This window comes from Phyllostomus hastatus, unplaced genomic scaffold (assembly GCF_019186645.2).
Source record: "Phyllostomus hastatus isolate PE091 unplaced genomic scaffold, TTU_PhHast_1.1 phas_contig_86, whole genome shotgun sequence".
Taxonomy (NCBI): Eukaryota; Metazoa; Chordata; class Mammalia; order Chiroptera; family Phyllostomidae; genus Phyllostomus; species Phyllostomus hastatus.
Window position 1 is genome coordinate 69,652,774 of NW_025333977.1, and position 21,798 is coordinate 69,674,571.

General features: G+C 39.8%; 1 protein-coding gene and 1 long non-coding RNA gene across 6 annotated transcripts in view; one reads left to right on the forward strand and one right to left on the reverse strand.

Annotated features, from left to right (window-relative positions):
- COL8A1 (collagen type VIII alpha 1 chain) overlaps nt 1-16,865 on the reverse strand; it is a 158,235-nt gene extending 141,370 nt beyond the window's left edge. For all 3 annotated transcript variants that reach the window (XM_045851956.1, XM_045851954.1, XM_045851955.1), the window contains exon 1: nt 16,739-16,865. The gene's annotated coding sequence lies outside the window, so the exon portion shown is untranslated. The remainder of the gene's footprint in view (nt 1-16,738) is intronic.
- Nucleotides 16,866-17,025: 160 nt separating this feature from the next.
- Nucleotides 17,026-21,798, forward strand: part of LOC123827264 — a 100,850-nt gene continuing 96,077 nt past the window's right edge. For all 3 annotated transcript variants that reach the window (XR_006787209.1, XR_006787207.1, XR_006787208.1), the window contains exon 1: nt 17,026-17,519. This is a non-coding gene — a long non-coding RNA (uncharacterized LOC123827264). The remainder of the gene's footprint in view (nt 17,520-21,798) is intronic.

The following is a 21,798-nucleotide window of genomic DNA, read 5'->3' on the forward strand; positions in this document are numbered from 1 at the left end:
TTTGTTTTTCTCATTGTACAAATAGATAAATCGAGTCACTGAGCAGTGAGGTAATTTCCCTGATCTCAGTAACATTAGATGAAAAGAAAGCACAAACTCAAGGTTTTGGACTGCAGGTACCCCTTTGATCATGCTTTTATTGGAAGCTGACAATCAAAATGTTAATAATCCATTATACTGTATGTTAGGGAGGTGAGCTTTTCTAGCTTAACAGAAATTCTACATCATATAATTTATGCATACAGTTGACTGTTGGACAACATGAGTTTGAACTGTGAGGGTCCACTTATAACCAGATTTTTCCCCCCTGTATGCCTTCTATCAGCGACTGGGAGTCTGTGTTCTGAGGTCTGTCTGTATGCATTGTTCTAAACCATTTTATATAGGGGACTCACCCATCTGTGGCTTTTAGTATCTGTGGGGGTTCTTGGAGTCAATTCCTTGCAGACTCCAGGGACAACTTAAGTTTTGGGGGAGACAAAAGTTTTACGCTGTGTGTGCAGGGATTTGCTACCCCTAAACTCTGCAATGGTCAAGGGTGAGCTGTGTGTGTGTGTGTGTGTGTGTGTGTGTGTGTGTGTGTGTGTGTGTGTATGTGCCTATACACAGTCTCATATATTATTAGAATGGTTATTCTCAAGTTTCCCTAATCTCTATGGAATGACACATTTTGGATAATTAAAATTTATCCAATAACTGATATTTTACATGCATAAGAATCAAAATATGCTTGTTTTGACATATTTAAATTACATAATTTTCTTAATTCCCAAATGATGCTACTAAATATGTTAATATTTGTACTCAGCTGTAATTCAGTGACTGCCTCAGGAACTTCCTAAGGCTATATGACTATTTATTTCTTCAACAAATGCCTTTATGCTTTTAACATTCTTATCTTTTTTTATTCTTATCTTTTTATAACTTCTTTTTCTCTTCCTTCTGCTAGGCTTCCATACTTCCATTTCTTCGTGCTGTCAAGTATGTCTACTTGTCCCAGCCTCTTTCCCTTTTCTAAGTAGGTACTCAAATCTGCACTGTTCTTAGGATTCTGAGAACCGTGTTTGTTAGAATTATCTGTAAAGTAGAAGTAAACAAGCTTGAAGGGAGAACTTCATGTGATTGCTTATGACAATGAACCTTACTGACCACTGTCATTTATTCCCTGAGTCCTTTGGACTTTTGTCCTCAGTTGTGTTCTAGAGGGTGGAAGTTTTCAGGAACTGGAATTCTAGATAAATAAAAAGTTACCTTAAATATATTTTAACTCTAAAACTCAACTTGGAATAATTGAATTTTTCTCCAGTGAGTAAGATAGCATTCATCCAACAAGCAGTGATTGAAAGTGAAGTGTCTGACTGTTTCAGATGGGGCCTCAGGATCTCGCAAGGCTCAGGCTGTCCTTGGGACCATCAGTGCTCATTGTACCTTGCTGACAACAAAATCAGGGAGATTTCATAACAATTTTAGTTGAAAGAATACCATATAAAAGATAGTTTACCATTGTGTCCATTTTTACATATGTGTGTGGAATGTCTGAAAATATGTCTAATAAGATGCTAACTTCTTAGTTTTTTGGCACCTAGGGACTGGAACAGAGCTTGAATTTATTACCTTTGACAGTCATTGACTGAGCCTTTGGCTGGTGCAGATGGCCCCAGGGAAGGCTCACCACACCTTGATTAGCATGAAAATGCACAAAAAGTGGTCTTCCCTTTGAAGAAAAAGAACAAAAGGGGTTCTTACACTTCCTGTGCATTTATGTTCCAAGTGGCTTTTTACTGGTTTCTGTGCCTTTCAGCTGCAAACCAGGGATGTAGGTAAAAACAGTCTTGCTGCTGTCTAGCATAGGGTTTGAAACATGGTGGGTTGCCAGTAGCTTTTTGTTGAATGAATGAATGAATGAATAGGTGAAGTTAAGATTGAAGTCCTAAACAAATAAAATTAGGATAATTGAACTTGAGGGGCAAAATCTTTTAAAACTCTCATGTTCTTTCTTCCTTTGTCTTTTTGAACTTGAATGCCTTCACTGAAGCTTGCAATTTCCTTTATTCTAACTTTGGGCTCTTAGTGTCCTTTTTTTCTCTTCCCAAGGAAGCCTAAGTTGCAAGACTTCTTGATAATTAAGGTATTGTGATAAAAAGGTTAGGACTCTTTTTTTTACCAGGAAAATGAAATTTACATAAGGTAGGATTCTGGTGTGCTGACATTGAATGCCGTAGGGAGTATGCATATGGTATGCTTGAGGTACATTACTGCATTGAGATGCAGGGGCCAGGGTGCATTTGTGATGGTGGCAGGCTCAATGGGAGTGCTGTAGAGCACAGCAGCATAACACTCCAAAAACCCATATGTTGTACTAAGACCTTAGCTGATATGCCCAGGACAGCCACAGTTTCCTCATGATGGCACAGCTGCCTATATATGACGTGCATTGCCATGGTGAAGGGAGGGAGTGGCCTTGAACTGGGAAGAGATGTGCAAATCATAGGGATTTCTTCCTTTGGGGAACTGGTGGGGAGATTGAAGTAGTGCATTCAGTACAAGCAAATAAATAACAAGAACAAAACCAAAACAAAACAAAAAAAAATCCTCCTCCCTAAAAAACCTAAACCTAAAAGACCAGAAATCTAAATTAGTGCATAAATAAGCCACACTCTCACCATGAGAAGCTAACAGCAGCATGCTGGAGTGGCGGTCAAGTTCATTCAATAAACTACAAGGCAAAGAGATCCTTAGGGCCCTTATCTGCAATATGTAGAAAGCCACACTTGAAGCTTCTATTCACCCAGATGCCCACTATGCTGTCACTTAAGTAAGCATTCAATGATCAGTACTTATCAAATAAATTTTACTGAGCACCTTCTGATTTCCAGACACTTTCTCACATAGTGTCTTATTGAACATTCATGACAATCCTGAGTGGTAGACTTATTTTAGAGCAGAGGAAACCAAGATTCAGTGAAGACTGAATCTTCAGTGAGATTCAGTGAGACAGTGAGACTCACCATCTTGACCAGTGTGACTGCACTGCTAGGTGGTGGGAGCAGGAATGGAGCAAAGGAATTATTATGCCAAATTCAGTGCTTTTACTCACAACACTACAGTAGCTTCTCATAGATGATTTCAGATGTTTTGTTATTTTCCCCATAAATGCATTTTGGCATCTATTAAAAGGGAGATTTTAAAATATCCTTTTTAAAAAATACAGGCTGGTTTAGCATGGATTGTGTGTTCTTTAAAATCATGAACTGTGCAGAAGACAACCTATAGAACAATCCTGTTGATAATCAGTGGCATTTCTTATGTTGCTGGTTCTTCCATCACTATAGACCTGTTTGTTCACAGACTAGTAACAGGACGTTGTGAATGATTCTTTAGGGATAAAATGTCCATGGGGTACCAGTTACAGAGGAAAGCGTAGGAATCCGATCTATTGGTTTCATATTCTGGTTCCATTACTTATAGCTATTCGAGAGGAAGTTACTTAACCTCTCACATAGTTTTCTGTCTCATAGGAAGTGATCAGGATAAAATGCAATAATATAAGAAAGAGCTTTTGGCATTCTGTTTGGCATAGAGTAAACTTCCAATACACATTAACTACTATTATTATGGAGACTTTGGGTTCTAGCTTTTTGAAAAGCACATTTTCAACTACTGAATCTGGTTTATTAAGTAACCTTTACAGGCCATTCTGTTTTTCTTTGCTACAGTTTCTCGTTTATGCAGCCAGGATGCTCTGGACCATTCTTGGATACAATATTGTTAAGGCTCAGTCTGGCTTAGTAGAAAGGACTTCAGGAATGGGGTGATCCAGACTCATATTTCATCTCTAGCACTCGCTATCTTAATGATGTTGTAAAATTTATTTAACCTTTCTAAGCTTCTACTTCTTCATGTGTAAAATGTATATAAAATCCTTCTTTATCTAATTCAAATAAAGGAATGTATATAAAATACAGTCCATAAACTATACATTTCTCTATAAAAGTTACTTTATTATCATCTTCACTGTCTTCATGTTTAAAAGTTCTCGGACTAAAATATTACTAGTACTCTTTTGCTGATATGGTAATAGTAAATTTTATTTCATAAAAACAAGATTCATAAACACAAAAGGACTAATGGATTCTTTCTTTGGTCACTGGCTCATGTCTGCAGATGAGAATTTTACTCATATATATTCACATGTGACTTAAACACATGGTGATTCTTTTATGGCTAAATATAAAAAATTTACAAGTGAAATGTTATTGCTATCTTTACTATTTACTCTAGAGCTTGCTTATGCTGCAATTTGTAAATATTTTATAAGGCAGGGTAAAATACAGACCCATAATTATTTCTCGATGTTGTCTGGCTCATGATAACAGGGTAAATTCTTCTATTATTTTAAAAAAGTTTTCATTGAAGGTTTTTCCAGTCACTCCAAATAAACTTAGCTGTGAATGGAAAAGATGCAGCTGATTGCCCTGGCTCCTTGAGAGTCTCCTCTGACCTTGTCCTGCTCTTCACTGAGTCAGGAGGAAGGCATGTGGTGTGGCCAAGCTCTGAAATCATCAAACATCTCCTGTAAACTGTTGCTGTTAGAGACTCACTCTGGTTTATTTTCTGAAGGCTTATTAATAAGTCAGAATCTAATCTCCAGCCAGGAGGTTTGATCACTTTGCTCTTGGCTTTGCCAGGGACAGGATTTTATTGCATGGTTGGCCTGTTGGCATGATGGTTCCTGAAGGGCTGCTGGTAAGCCAGCAAGTGCCAGGGCCACAGCATTGTCAAATTCTGAAGACACGCTACCTCCCCTGACCTGCTGGTAAAGGATTTAACGTTTTCCAAAGTGCCTCAGGTTGTTCACCAGAAATAGAGACAAAAATGCTCTGGAAAACCTATGATAATGAACTTCCTGCAGAAAATGATGGGGTTTCAGAGAAAGAGAAAAGAAAGAATCTGTTAACTGAATTTGTTTTAGATACCTGGGGACAACCTTTCTCAGTAGAAAAGATCGTATTGAAAATTGAAGCAATTCTATATATCAGCAGGTATTTAAACATGTTTTTCCTCCAAAAGGGAAGAGGTGGTAATAAATAATGGAACTTTCTCTTTCAGAGCCTCAGTTCAAATCATCTTCACCCCATTTTGTGATGAAGGATCCAAATAGTGCCATTCTTAGTGAGTTTTAGCCATTAAGATAAAAAGCAAATGCCATCTGTACTACTTTAATTATTTATGTCAGGGAGACTTCCTTAAGATGGTACAATTACAGGCAGAACCAGTAGTCAAGCAATGCATTGAACAAAACATTCAATGAGCCCTGGCACTGAATGAGGTACAAAAAAGCACCACATTCAACTGTGCCAGCAGTTTACATTTTCATCAAGGGACACAAGGCAGAGCACATGAACATTTAAATATTCTGTGTTCTCCAAGCTACTGTGAATATACTGTGTTCACAGTAGCTACTAGCTACGCATGGCTATTTCATTGTAAATATAAAAAGATTATAGTAGAATAAAATTTTAAAGTTCAGTGCCTCAGTCACATTAGTCACATTTCCAGTGCTCGGGAGCCATGTGTGGCTGGTGGGTACCATGTCAGACAGCTCAGATCTGGAACATTTCCATCATTGCAGAAAGTTCTAGTAGATAGCCCTGATTTCTTCAGTACAGTGTATAGGCAACACATAGCTGACATTTATAGCAACTGCTTGTCAATTGAAAATAGTGAAAGATCAATGCAGGGTGCAATATTTTGGAAAACTTTAATAGGGCCTTGAATTTATGGCTATTTTGACAGGTGAAACAGACAATGGGGGCTATTCAGTGGAGAAAGGAAAAAGGAATGTTTGGGAGAATAATAGTAGATGTGGCTTAGATCGAATTCTTGTTACAGGCTGGAAAGGGATAAAGATAGAAAGGTGGATTGGACAGAGGTGAGGAACATGACTATCAAACGAAGCAGTTTGTTTTGTATTTCAGAATCCCACTGGATATTTCTGAGCAGAGTACTGACAGTTCTGGGACAGTGGCATCATGCAGCAAATAATTGTTTCTTATGTAATTTGGTATACAGAAGGCCAATATTTAATGTTAACATACCAGTGCAAGGTCATCTTGTGCCCCATTGTAGCTCCAGAGCTGAGCCCAGTAACACTGCATGTGTGGGCATGTACACAAACAGACTTAGATCAAGCTGTATTTTGGAATAACACGGATATAGAGAAAAGCATTTTAGAGCCTTCTCATTCACCATCACTGCATTTTATTAACCTGTTCCTTTTTTTCTTTCCTCTTGTTCACATTTGTTAAGCCCCTATTATGTGCTAAGTATTCAGGGTGCATAGATAAGACATAAATCCTTGTGCAAGGAGCTCATGGTCTTACACATAAAACAAGCCAAGGTCATTGCAGAGTGACCACACACAGAGTGCTAGGGAGTACAGAGAAGGTGCACAGTGTAGCTGGGTGCAGGCTGGCTGCAGGTGTGTCTTCTCAGAGGAGGGTACCTGATCTGAATTTTGGAGGAGTGCAGATTAATTCAGTGTGTTAAGTAGGGAATACAATATGCAGAAAGGGCAGATCAAATCCAAAAGGTTTAGCAGAACTTGACCATATGGAAAGAGCTAGACCTCCTCTCCTCCTTTGTCTTTGGCATGGCATGGAGGAAGGGCTCAAGATGTACTTATTTCTAGGTATACCCTCATGGAAGGTTAAGCAGTAGGTGTAGACAAGATAGACATTTGTCCAGGTGACTCATATGGCCTGGGAGAATCATTTAGGTTGTCTTGACGTTCACCATTTGGCAATGGACTGTAGTAAATGTAAGGCCAAAGAGAGTTTTCTGATGAACCAGATTTAAGTATCTTTAATGTGCCATAGTACCTTTGTTCTAGTCTGTTTCTCATATAATCATGGGGATTTCTACTGCCTTAGGAGTGACAGGCTAGGTTGTCACTCTATTTACAAGATCAATGCCAACCAACTTGGGGAGAATTTATAGAGAAACCTTAGCCCTTACAAATCACCCTAGAGAGAAATGGTAGTTTTGGTTTTCTTGTTTTTTTGTTTTTTTTTTCCTTTTTTTCAGTTACACAGCCCTTACTTTTTTGGCTCTGAAATGACAGCATGCTTTTAGGAAAAAATACAAGAAAGAAAAAGAAATTAAAACCAGTATTAAACAAGAAACAGAGCCAGTCGGCAGTGTCTAGGAACAGAGCCACTGGAATTCTCTCACTTTATGAGTCAGAGGCATTGTCACAGGGAGTTGAAGTTTTTCCTCCCATTTATGATAGGACGTGACACCGTGAAAGGCAGCATGGAGGAGCTGGGAGGCTACGGAGTTTGGAGTGGGATTCTGATGGGAATACTGGTTCTACCCCTTCCCAGCTGTGTGACTCTAGGCAACTTGCATGACCAAGTAGAGGCTCAGTTTTTCTCCTCTTTAACTTGGGAATGGTAGTACCGCCCTTGTACGGTTAATATAAGGAATAGAGATAATGGGACCAGCTTGATGTCTGGTCTGGTTAGACATTTAATAAATAATATCTATTATTATTAACTAGTAATGGTGAGTTTGAATTTCTTTCTTGGATGACCGTGAGCTACTTATTTTCTTAAAGGATGTTAGCCTCCAGGCATTATCTTGGTAAAAGGGAAAGAGAATTCCCAGAGTAGGGCCCTAAAAGAAATGAGGAAGTTGCTGAAAGAGGTCTGGGTGTCACAGATAAACCAAATAATCTCCAATGTAGCAAGATATAGTTAGATGAGCTAACTATAGCTCATATAGCCCTAACTATAGCTCATCTAACTATAGCTAGATGAGCTAGATGAGCTAGATAAGATATTAGTTGAGCTAATTCAGGGAATTATTTAGTCTTTTTGTTTACTGGACTTATTGCTTACTATTGCCATTTGTCTATTTATAATACAATATCTAGACAGTGGGAGAGAAGATATCATTTCAATCTGTTCAACCTTCAACCTCCTTCCCTCTCTTCTATTCTACCTTTCTATCCATCCATCCATCCACCTACCTAGAATTTTAAAAACACTTAAATTATTCTGACATTTCTGCTATTATTCTTACTACTACAAAAAACAGAGTTGGGGGCCCAAGACACATTCATCTGCTTCTTATTTTTTCATCTGGGTTTGGAAATCACACTGGGATTGTTTCTTATTTTGTTGTTTGACATAACACATAACCTATACTGACAGTCAATGTGTATTACACAATAATTAACAACATTGAAAGCACCATGTCCCAGTAGATCTTGAAGTAGTGAAGCAGGACAGTGATTCATAAACTGTTCCATAGAATACCAGCCCCAAGAGATGCTCTGAGGTTGGGAAGATCTGTCATTGAATCAATTTAGGGCACACTATTAACTGTAATGTTTTTGAAGAATGAAAATATACATAGCATACTAAGGTCTTTATGAAGTCTTGCAGTGACTAAGACCGATCATATGGCTTGAGTATTTCTCAAATTTATTTGACCACACAACCTTTTTCTGCATAAATATATATTAATGTCCCAGGTGTTACTGTTGTGAAATACTCTTTGGAAAGTGTTGAAAAGGAGCATTCAGAGATTTACTCAATATAACAGTCATTATCAAAAACTTCATCTTTCTCCAGTTAAAATAAAGTTTTTAAATTGCAAAAGCTTTTCTCTGTGTGTGTGAGGAATTATCTTTTGATTGGTGTCAAAATATGGGCAAGTGAATATATAGGCCTTTTGAGACTCTTAAGCCATAATTTTGTTTTCTTTTCCCTTTTCTACTTTCTTGAACTTGTCTGACCCTTTGAGACATGTGGAATTGTCCTTTGTATTCTAAAACACAAAAATGTTCTTGCTGTATCTTGGAAAGTTAAGTACTTATTTGTAATTTTATTTCTTTTTGACTTGGTTTTATATAAATACCATGAGCCATTCCCAGATAGTGTGAATATAATCCATTTACTATACTAAGCAACAGTAACAACATATGCAAGAGTAGCATCATTCCATAAAATACTTGGCAAGACCTCTATATCTCTAAATGGTAAAGAGAGTGGTTATTTAAGAATCGTTCTTCTAGGTAAGATAGCACAGAGATGATCAATGACTTGCCCAAAGCCCCAGAAAGAATCAAGGTGTTTTTGAAATTAAAACACTGAAGATTTTCTGAACAGGAATTTCAGGCCACATGCATACCAACTTCATAGTGTCATCTCTATTGACATCAGAAACAGCCTTAGAGGATTGCTCTGCTTTCCTGTAACTGTTATAATTTTTACAAAGCAAGTAGCTCTTCTTTGGTGTGGCAGGGATTTTTTTTCTTTATGGTCCTAATTGATCTCTGTCCTCCAAAAGATTCTGAATTATACAAATATCTCAAGTCTTAACAAGCCATCCGCACACAGCTGAACAATGGGAATGTTCAACAGAAAAGTTGAACAATGAGAAAGGTTCAACAAAAACACACTTGGGGTCTAGTCAGGGCTCTGGCTGCTCCTTGGAGAGATGCCGACCTAGGAGTGCAGATTCTGGGCCATCTTGGTTGGAGAAGCCTGCTTGGATCATTTCTGCCTCATACTTTTTTCCAGCTTCCTTCCCCTTCTCTGGTTGACAGGAGGGTCTAGTCATAGCAGGGCCCACAGCTTCCTTTTAAACTCATGAGAGCCCTTGGCTCTCTGTGTTTGTCTCTTGTTGACCCCCAGCTGCTGGAGTTTGTCACTGAATTGAGCATTTAGTCTTGCACATTTCAGGCTAGTGGTGGCCTTGGAAATAACATTTTCTGGGACTGCTCTCATTTTCTTTCTAAGAAACTTCTAGATGCCTGGGCATTCTCCCATGGTGCATTTTAGCCACCGGTGGCAAAATGCTCTACCTTTTATCAGAAAAATTCAAATCTAAAGGCGCCCTCTGGGAATAGGTCAGTTTTCTATTCTGAGACATTCAGTCCCGTGGTTCCCTCTACTGGTCAAGGACTACCCTTCCCACTTATTTGAACAGCAAGGGATTGGAATAAATTGGGAGCTGGAAGGAGTCCTAGACATATTGTTTAACTAGGAATTGTGGATCCAATAGCATATTTTTGCTGCAGATCCCTTTTCTCCCTTCATTCTTCCAACCTCAACAATCTTGGCCATCTAAGCCCAAATTTTTAGCTCCACCTAGAGTCTCCCTTCATGTGCTTCTTGGCCTTATCTTGTGTCTGCCTTTTAACAAGAAGCTGTTGTTTAAATTTATAGCACTGATGAACACCATGAACCCTGGACTTTTAGAATGAATAGTTGCTGAGTAGAACTCTTTAAAGAAATCTAATGATATACAGTCATCACTTTGAATTTATGAACCAAGGTTAAGTTTATCTTCAGAGTGCAGATGGCAATAGTTGGAGCAACATACTAAATGGGATGACAACTACCCAAATGTGTCCTGGCTATCCGGGGAAAATGCTCTTCAACAAACTCTCAAGATTCACTGTCCTCCTGTTGAACTGAAGGCAGCTATGGCTCAGTCACTCTGCTTCTGGGTAGTAAAATTTCTGCATAAACTAGCCACAGTTACCCTAGAACATGAAGTCTTAATTAGGGAGGCCATTGGCCCAGACTTTCAGAAAAACAGCTGTTTTATCTAGCTCACAGAGGGGAATGGAGAAGCTCCCCAACAGACTGGATCCATTTTATTTCCCAGAGAAGCCAACAGCTGACATCCACACCCAAGCCTATTCAGTTAGAGTTGGAAAAGTAGCATATGAAGTGATTAATTGTCTTTAATCTCAGCACATCAAATGATGCCAATGCCTAAATATCCTGTGATGTAAACACATCAATAGGGAGCTTAAGAGAGGCAGTCTTCAAGGAAGACTTACTTAAAAGAATGTTTTCCCATTGATGCTTCATCACAGACTATGTAAGTTTTAATGTACAATAAACCAATTTCAGAAACACAATTATTATTTCAAAGATATGCAAACAATTGTCAGGCATGTTTTAGAGGAAAGTGAAGACACATCTAGGGTAACATCTGTCCACTGATCTAGGGTAAATTGTTTCCAGAAATGCTACATGAATAGTCTTTTCTACCTTCATCATTTGCTATATGGGAGTGACTTTATATACTATCAAAAATTTTACTGTGATCTTAGCAGAGAACATTTTGATGACATAGAATTAGTATGCTGGGTTAGAATCAAGTATAAATGAGGTCAAATGAGGCTCTTTCCCTATTTGAAGTCCAGTCAAGGGTTAAGAAGAGTTTTGATAAATATAATACTTATAAAGTCTTCACCCATGTGAGTCAGTCCTCAAATGGTGTTGAACCAACAGAAACTTGACCCAAACAGCATCTTCTCATGTCCCAAACACTGGAGAGGGACTTGGTTCAGACAATCTCTTCTCCAGCATCTCAAAACTCTCAAGTGTCTCCCTCTTCTGTTTCAGAGGGATAATGAACCCTCTCGGCTGCACCATCCAGTCTCTATCGTCTCAGTCCCTTGATGGCCCCTCCCCACTGTCACAGCACATCTCATGCCTACACCTCTCAACATGCATGTCCCTCAAAGTTTCCTCTGACTGTCCATCATACATATTTTGCCATTTTTCTCATTAGAGACCTGGGAAGGTGCAAGTGTTTATTGGGTGGGAAAAGAAGAAGGTTATGCTGTAAACTCATCACAGAATAATACATTTGTTCTGTCACATAAATATTGGAACTAGATTTTTAAGCCTGCTGTACAAAATAGTATAATTTCTAGTATTTGGGTAAATGTGAGAGGACTAGTAAAAGAACTTCAGGCAGGAAAATTGCTTAGCCATTGATGAGGCTAAAGAACTCTCCTACATTTCCTAAGGCAAGGGAGAATATTAAATTTGATATATTTGAGATTTGAGTACCTATAAGTCCTTTATAAACTCATTATAAGGATTTTCCTGGACAAAGTAAAGAAATATAGATATTTTATACTTAGCTTCCTCCCCCCACATTCACTCACCCATGCAACACATTTATACTACATGCCAGGTTCTGGAATGGAGAAAGACATACAAAGTCCCTATGATGATGAAAATCAGCGATTTCTCTCTTCACAGGAGTTTGGATCAGTGTTTCTAGACATTCCATAGTAGAGGTACTACCAGGTTATGGTTTCTGAGAACCCTACATGCCAAGTTCCAACAGAATTCTTGGTATAGTTGGAGACATCTGAGATCCACACTGTGTGGGAAGACCACTGTAGTTATATAAGGCAGCGTGCTGATTGGAGGGAGAGCTTGGCTCTATGAGCTCCAGGCAGGTGCTGCTACACGTATGGGTTGTCTTAGGCAACACATTAACCTCTCTAACCTCTTCTCATCTGTAAAATTAACTTCAGTTAAAATTAGCTCCAAAGATGCTTCCAACATTTATATTCAATGACTTTCTAAATAAGTTTTTTAATCCATAAGAAGTTGGAATAGGGACCAGGTAAATAAAATTGCTTAGAAACATCCTATTGGAGGCAAGCAGCAATTTTAAATTACCTTTTTTTTTCCTTCTGGGTATATGGATTAAGCTTTAGTAAATGTAAAGCCTTTTTATTTGTTGAAGTAAAAATTTACATCCTGTTTAAGAGAAGTATGAGACTTTTGGTAATTAGAAAAGCCACAAGTATGAATGGTACTCCAGAAACTTGATCTATGGGAGTTGAGAAGAGATTTCTTCTAGTGAAACAAAAGAGGGATAGCACAGAGAGGTCAGGACTGCATTTGCAAACCCTGTGCTGAGGGGCAGAAGGGCAGCACTTGTTTTCCAGGGAAGACAATGGAAGTGAGCCCAAAACTAATGGAGGAGATTGAAGGTGAACCATCGGGTGTGTTTCCATATTTTATATAATCAGCTATAAGTGCTGGGAGTTGCTTTTGCTACATTGCTACATTGTAGCTACATTGCTACATTGATAAGCTAGCATTCATAATTATTTAACTGACTACTCTATGATCAGTTTTGGGAACATTTTTGTTTCAGTAACTGCAGTTTGATACCATGCAATTTCAATGGCTTTGTGGATTTGCATACAGAAGGCCCCCAGATTATAGACATTCCGACCTTGACCTTGTCTGACTCCCTTCCTGCAGATCTATTTCCTTGAGGAAAGACTACACAGAGTCTCCTTCCTGAAACAGCAAACACAGTTACCAAAGTGATAGCGGAATGTCAGGTTAGTGCCTTGTCTCTATTGGTGCTGAAATGTGCTTAATTCTCTCCCTCTTTACTCCTTGTCTCTATAAATGGGAAGTTCAGCAGAGCTCTAATTTTGTGCTGTAGGGTGTAAACTGTTGTTAATGACTGTTAGGTCATTGGAAGATCTTTTTCCTTATGTCTTCACTATTTTATAACAGTTTGTGAGTTGCTCCTTTAAAAGAAAATTCTGAATGCTTTGCGTTAGTAAGGGGTCCTTTTCACACAAAGCTAAAGAGAGTCTCTAAATTCCAAAGGGCATCGTTCTCCGGTTAACCTCCTCCTTTCCTCTCCTTTTGTTTTTCTTTTCACTCAATAGTTGGAACAATGTACCTCTCCGAAGAGAAGACTGCACTCTAGTCTCAAGATCTGTACTTCCTTTAAATTATGTATGTCAGTGTTTATGGGGACCTGGTGGTACAGAAAGCCTAGTCAAGAAGAAAGACCTGGTTCTCAGAGGGTTACTTGAGGACTGAGGTTTGAAAAATATGGCTGCAACTCCATCACTCTGCAGATTGCCATACTGAAGTGGATGACCATGGATAAAAAGGAGTAAATTGCTGCTCCTAAGTTTCAAATAATTACCCAGCACTGGGTCCTTTGGGAGAGTTAGGGTCGTGTTTTTTGTTTTTTAATGTAAATCATCCATCAGTGAAAAATATGTTCTGAGGGTTTTTATACCCATGATATAGCTTTTAAAATTATAATTGGTAAAATTGTGTGGGTTTTAATGTGGGGCAGGCCTGCAATCTTTCTGGTCCTTAGAATTGAGCTGTTCTCTTCTATTCGAGAAGGGCATGGTAGAGCTGCATCTTAACTTCTTTTTGGAAATACCATACTCTCATTGGTTTAAGAAAGAAAAACAAGAGCAGATAGGGATTTTTGTTCTTCCTCATCTCCTCATATCCCACATAAGTAATGGCAAAAAGAAATTGCATTTGTAACAGAGATTCTGATCTTTCCATTTTCCTGGGGCACATCCTAGGAGTGATTCCTCTCGGCTTCCCTTATAATTCTCTACTTATTCTCATTCTCCTCTCCTTGATTTTGATTCACAAATGGAACTGCAGTGGGATATACTTTCTGATGATGAAAGGAATATGATTTTGTACCTTTGGGAGTTGTAGAAAATCTAAAATGTGTGTTTCTCTGGGTGTAGCAGGCCCTTGAAATTAGCAGAGTACCCTTCCTGTGTCTCTAGTGAACCCAGTGCCACTCACCTTTTCTTCTCTGGGAAACATTAAGGAAGTCATTCAAAGCCTGCTGGAATGATGGTGCATAGTTATGGCAGTCAACCTAGTCTGGGGGGCCGGGGGGGCCATACAATGGCATAAAGAGGAGGCTCACATCGTATCTCCATATCTTGTGCAAAAGGGGAGACACTGGGGTAACTACTTGAAATCCCACCACTGACTAGTTTTCAAAACATTTAAGGGAAGTATCATCTCACCTGAAGGAAGAATCACTTTAAGTATCTGGTAGAGGCCCCTGTGGAAGTTAGATCATGAGCAATCTAGGATACTCTTGCCCAGTTATTCAGGGTGTTGAACTTGATGGCACACGGGGAAGGCAGTTACTGTTAAATGTTTCAGAGCTGGTGGAGTGGATCAACTGCCAGGAAAAGCAGAAGCAAACCCTAGGAGAACACTTTGCATCTCCAAACTTAGGAACAACAGGGAGCTCTTTTACACTGGGAGCACTATTTTTTTTTCCTCCAAGAAAAGATAGCTTCTCTCAAGGGGATCTGCTGAATGAAGCAGTGTATTTCACCCTTGTGATGATAGGCGTGAATCCGGCACTACCATAAAAGAAGAATGAACTTGGACATACCACACGCTTGGTTTGGCCTTGTCCCATACCTGTGCTCTTGTCCCGGTTGATCACTCACTCACATCAGATATGAAGCAAGCTGTCTGCACTGTGGCTTGAGATAAAAGCTATTTCAATGTGCCCAGGTCACATATTATCTTGGCCAATAGTAATTTTATATCATTTTCTTAAAGGAAACCGCACTCCTTGCAATAATTTTTTCCAATGAAACAAAATTTCACATGACAGAAAGCTTTACATATAACTCTTTCATTTGAATAATAGCATTGAATCTTCTCCATGCCAAACAGAATTTTAAAATCTTTATTATTTCTTTTGATATGCAAACCATAAGGAGAATAAGTTTGGAAGACCCTCAGTTAAACTTGTAATAATTCTACTCTCTTCAATAGTGGAGCATTTTTTACAGCTTTCGTGAGTTTTTCCTTTTCAAGTTAAACAATATAAACAAACCAAAAAAAAAAAAAAAGAAGCGAAACTTTTCCTCTCTTACTTTAAGAACCTTAAGAGCTGAAATAGTGGTTTGGTTTCCTGACTGCCAGCTTTGATTTGCCGTCTGCAAGCGGGCTTGTGCAATTCCCTCGAGGAAACATTGGAAGAGGGCTTTTCTCCCACATGAGAGAGTTTCATCCCACACAGCCCACAGATTTTGATGGCAAACTTCATGGACCAAGTGTCTGGTTTTACAGAAGCATCAGTGGAATATGTTTTTCCTTCCACAGGTGCACAATGCTCCTTCTGAGACCTCAGAAATAAGAAGACATCAGTCTTTAAAAATGAGGGCAGCTTAACCCCTGGATATCTCTGTGAGGATCGGGTGCCATCAGGTCAATATTAATTTACTAGATGAGGGCAAAGAAGGTGGCAAGCAGGGGTCAAACCTCCAAAGCCTTCTGGACGATCTTTCTTTATAACTGTCTGGTGTATGCAGGAGTACTGTATAATTTGGCCTGTATTTTTCTCTATTGTGAAACATATTGAAACGCTTTATGTTTAGGTGTGTGTATAGAAATTCATGAAGTCCTTTTATACACTTTCTTCCAATCCAATTCTCATTTTAGGGTGTCTTAAAAAGATAGATTTGTGAGAACATTCTGCCACGGCTTGTAAACTTGGATTTGTTCTCTCCTATCTACCAGCCACCTGATTACCGTCTCTGTGGAAAGGGCACCCGCTCACAGAATCATTTTTTCCAAGCACTTAAACCTGGAAAGATATATTTTTTAAAGGACTCACAGAAGCTGTCTTGGGGTTTTGGAAAACGTCGAGAAATTGTTAGCAGACCTTTTGACTGTGCTATTTTTAGGAAACTAATTGTGTTCTTTTAAAGCACATTTTTGACAATGGGACAAAGTTTTCCTTGCCCCCGCTGATACGTGAGATATTTTACAATGAAAAAATGTCAATAAAACACCCCAAACGGATACATTTTAACCTCAGTAACAGTCAGCACCAGAGGAAAAGTGATTTAAGAAGAGAAAAGTTTTTTGCAATATTTATGCTTCTGTTTCTGCCCCAAATGAACTTTTATTTTACCGTTCAAACAGAAGTTTGTTTTCAGATCAGTTGCTGGTTAAGGGAGCAGCTGATCTGGCATCCTTAAGAATCAGCTCTAACCAAACAGTATGTGTGCTGACCAGAGGAGACTTCCTCCCAGCTGAAACCCCTAGTAGCTCAGATGCCTGCAGAAGTGTTGTCTTACCTTGAGCACGTAAGGTCCAGGAACAGAGGCTGGGGGCTCCCACAGGAGACGACCAGGAAAGGGCTCTGATCCGGTGCTGGTAACATGCACTTGGCTTTTATGGGCAGGTGGGAGGAGTCGCTCTTCATAGTAGGTGGGCAGGGAAGGAGCCGCGGGCGGGCAGCCCCGGGAGGAGCTGGACACCCTTCTCTGGGGAGGGGCGGAGAGGGCAGAGCAAGGAGCCGGAGAGAAGGAGGAGAGATGGGGGGAGGGGGAGGGGATGCAGCAGCGGAGGGAGGAGTGGACACCGGAGAGGAAGGAAGAAGGAAAACAACGAAGAGAAATACAGAAAGGGTTGTAGACCACATGTGGAGAAAAGGTTGCGGAGAAAATTAACAGGAGACAGACATTCCAAACACGCAAGATGGGAAGGAAAGGGGAATTGAATTGTTTTTTCGTTTGGATGGGGCGAGGTGGGGTTGTGGGTGACTGCTATCACTGAAGGTGAATTCGAAAAGCTAAATAACGGTTCAGGCAAACTGGAGCGTTCCTAAGCCGGGCAAAGGAGGGGAAGCTGGGCGGACGCAACGCGGAGCCCGCAAGAGCGCGGGCGGTGGACCTTCACCCGCGCGACGGACGAGGCCGTCCCCTGCGCCCCCGGCCCGGTCAGCCCACCGCCCGCCAGGAAAACCCAGACCCTTCACTCATCACCCCCGGCCGTGCTTAGTTTACAAGAAAGTTCTCCTGCTGCCCCTAGTGTGCAGCGTCCAGGGGCCCCTCTTGAGACTTCTGCAGCATTAAGGTAAATCCAGCAAAGGTTGGGGAGGATCAGCAGAGATTGGCTTGTGGAGAAAGGAACCTAAAAACCAGCCTCGGTCCTCCAAGATCTGCTTATGTAACAGGATTTCAGGGCTCTCTGCCCTCTGGTTATTTTCGGTATGTAAAAAACTCTCATTCCTAACCATTGGAAAATGTCTTGGTGCCATGGCTCTCTGTGTGTGTCTTAAACATTAAGAGAGGATTCAACCAACAAGAGGCTGAAGGATCAGGCAAAAATTCTTAACAAATGCTTTCAGAGAAAGAAAAACAAGCTCCTTTAGCTTCTGAGTGTGCCTCACTTACCAGCCCAAGCTTCACTTTTACTGCTGAAGGAATTAAAGTGTTTTAAAACACAGAACCTGAGCCTTGGGGATGGGGTTACTGATGGGGGTCGGGAGGGGTGGGGAATAGGTGGGCGGGCTGGGGAAAATAGGGGAATTTTTACTGAGTGTATTTATATTTGACCATATATAACTATATAAAACTATATAGAACTATATAGAAAACTATGTATGACTACATATAACTTGATATAAATGTATATATAACGACTCAGTGTTCACCACAAAGTTATGAGGTAAGTATGATCCGTTATTGTGTAGATTTTTATTTTTAAGAAAGGACTCTTAAAGCGGTTAAACAACTAGTTGAAACTAACAAGAGAGGGAGCCACAGCTGGTGAGTTTGCACAACCGTGCACTCTGCACCTGGCCTGCATGTAGAACACTTAGCCTGGCCTCAAGTTAGACCCTGATTCTTTGAAGGTTACCAGGCTCCAAGAGAATGAAAGATGGTGGCCAATAGAGCAGGGTTTCTCCAAGTGGGGACTGTTGATGTCCTGGGTCAGATAATTCTTTGTCGTGGGGATCTCTTCTGCGCATGTTAGAATGTTGAGCAGCATCTCTGGCTTCTACCCACCAGATGCCAGTAGCACTCCCCCGGCCCATCCACCCTCCCAAGTGGTGAAAATTGAAAATGTCCCTACACTTAGCCAAATGTCCCCAGGGGGTGTCAAAATTCCCTCTTCCCTTTAAGAACCATTGGTCTAGAGTAGTCCACAATTATAAAAAAGAGTTTTAAAGAAATCTATTAAGAAAATACCCAAAAGTGGCATTTGGATAATACTAATACTAGATGCCATATGGGCTAAGTTTACATTGGACTTAGTTTTTTTTTCTTACATATTCATATTCCTATATGTCTGCCTCTAGAGACTAAAGCCTCAATTCTTTTGTAACTAAATTTATTCTCAATTGGATACACCTGGGAATCAACAACTAAGACCCCCCCCCCCCATGTGCCTGGAGTATGAAGGCAGATTAATTATATATGAGAGGAAAACTTCAAGATCTTTATTATAAACAAATTTGACATTGGAAAAATTATCCAATGTTACAATTTTTGACATTCATTATTTTTCTTAATATTTGTAATTTTTTACTTCTGTGCCTCCTATTCAAATTATATTCAGTAACTTTTTGGACTTTGTTTGAAGTTATATCTAGTGGTTAACTAGCTAGCAGAAAATAAATACTTAATTGATAGTCTGATTGAATAAATGACACTGTTGAACTGTGACACAGGGAATGATGAGTATTTATTAGTTTAATGAATGAAGAAAAGAATTAATGAATGCTTAGAAAGCTAGAGCTTCCACATTAGCTTTCCTGCCCATTTGCTATTTGGTTTGACTCTCCTCTTACCCTCCATAACTCAGTTTTCTTCTTTCCAAATAGTATGTCTGTCTTTCAGAATGTGGCTAGATCCATAAATGAAGTCTATGAAATCAATAATCCCTGTTACTGGACCTAGAAATGGGATTACATTGACTATTCTGGGACTGACCCCTGAAATCAGATGTGATTTTACAGGCAGGGTACCACTTTTTAATTTAGCGAAGAAATATGATCTGGACAAACTAAACAGGACCCAGTTAGAGGAGCATTTCAGTGATAAACATATTAGTAGATATTCTCATCAGTTTGCAGCAAATCATCTTTTCAATCCTGATTTAATGCCTCCCAAGCATTACAGTGCCATCACATGGTGGTGAAAAATAGAAACAGAAAAGGCACGAAAATCACATTTGAAAGGAAGGCAATTGATGGCTGTGTTGTCCTTCCTTTTCCTCCTTTCCTCCCTGCTTTCAAACCTGAATATCCAGCCAAGGTAACAAAAGAGCTCTTTTCATTTTGTTTGGGTGGTGCTAATGATTAGTTCATTTCTCCAGTTCACACATGCCTGAATCTGATTCAGTAGCAGACCTGGATAACAAGTCAAGAATCCAGGAATGTGATCTGTTTGCTGACTCTTAGTTTGCCCTTCTAGAATCTCTCAGAAAGTGACTGAAGTTTAAAATGACCTAGTTTGGTCTTCTGTGGAGAGAAAAGAATCCAATGACAACATACTGGATACTCTGAAGTTTACCATTGCGTGGATATAATAACAGCTACAAATGATTACCTTATTTTAAAGAGCTTTGAAAATGGAAACTTTTTTGGCTTAATTAGAGTTCATTAATGAACAAATATTTGTTAAGAATGGGCACCAAATGGTGTGGGGTATTTAAAGCAGAGGGAAACAAGAACGTAGATCTGTTTTCATGAAGAAAAAGAAGCCTGAAATCCTGGTCATTGGGTAGCAAAGAGGCTGCTGAGAGGAGGTGGTATTTGAGCTGGATGTGCAAACTAGCATTTGCATAGATGGGTGATGAACAGTAGTGTAAAGAGGGAATGCGTTCAGCTGGGAAAGATACATGAGTATTTGGAGGGTGATGAATTGACTAGCATGACTGAAGGGAAGAGCCTATGTAGCAGAACAGTGAGACTCAGAAACAGGAAAGGAGAGATCGGGTCAGCTTGTGGAAGGCCTTAAATGTCACCTCAGTTGTCTGAACTGTATAATGTAGGCAATGAGGAGTCATTAAAGACTTTTGAGCAGAAGAATGACATGAAGGAAAGGGCATATTATTAAGATTTCACTTTTCTTTGAATATTGTCTTGCAGATAAATGCTTGCTGGTTGTTCAGGGTCATCATCATAGTTAGAAATAGAGAAAACTAAGTGTTTTTGCCCCACAGACCTGGAGGCCTGCTTAAGGTGGCAGAAATAAAGGTGGCTGTAGCCCAGAGTGTTTCTGTAGTGCCCTGTATGGCTGTAAGGAGAGGAAGGCAGGCTTCTCCCAGGGTGTGGCCAGGATGACAGATGCGATTAATGTAAAGGGTGGTGTCTGCTCTGTGTGTCAGAGGAACCAGTCTCTTCTTCACCTGTTATAGCCTTACAGTTATCAAAAAGTATCTGTCCCCCAGATACTAAGTGTGATGTATGAGATTCTTGAGTTTCCAAGGGTTCCTGGAGAAGAAAACAAGGGAGTCTGGCTTTGAAAGCTTTACCTTCACATTTTCAACAGCCAACTTTCAATCATTTTGTATGTGTTACCCTTGGCAAATTTCAACCTCCTATTCTTCCTGCCACTCCCAAGTGCTTCAGAATGCAAATGAACAGGGCTTTTGGTTTAAGCAGAAAAAAAAAATCACTGACTATTTGAAGTTTGAAGTACAGAAATCCTCTCTCCATCTATCAAATGAGTGACCCCATCAGTCAGTTTAAGCTTGTGCTAAGTATCACCAAATATGACCTTGCCTGCAAGGCACTTAAAATTGCCAGCTTTCCCAGGGCATTTAAAATAGGGTTTTATTTACAAAAGTTGAAAGGCTCACAGCACAGCAGAAAGGCACACCTCTCCTGCATTCCAAAGGAACAGTGGATTCTGTGAGTCACTGTTTTCCTGTTAGGCCAGATGGTAGAGAACTGACTGACTCAGGTGATCCTACAGATGATTGCCTCACAGCTCCCGCTGGCTTTATAAAGGGCACTGGATGCAGTCAGGAAAACTGTAGTCTAGTCCCAGCTTGGCCACTAACTACCCATGAAAACTTGGGGCAGACACTTTATGCTTTTTGGATTCCATGTCCGCAAGTAAAATAACGAGGCATAACCAGACACTCTTTAAAGTTTTTTCTACCTTTCAGATGCCTGCTGTGAGCTAATAACTGGATGTTCCTTTTATTCAAATCCCCAGGGAATCCATCTAACATTGAATGATACTTGTGCTCAGTTTTAGGCATTGGAGTAAGAGCTCAAAATGCATTAGTCTGATGTTTGCTACAGGGGGATTAACCCCAATATTAAACTGTGCCTGTATTCTGGATACCCAAAAGGTAGAGTGTACCATTGTCACTTACCTGTCCCAATTGTCCCTCT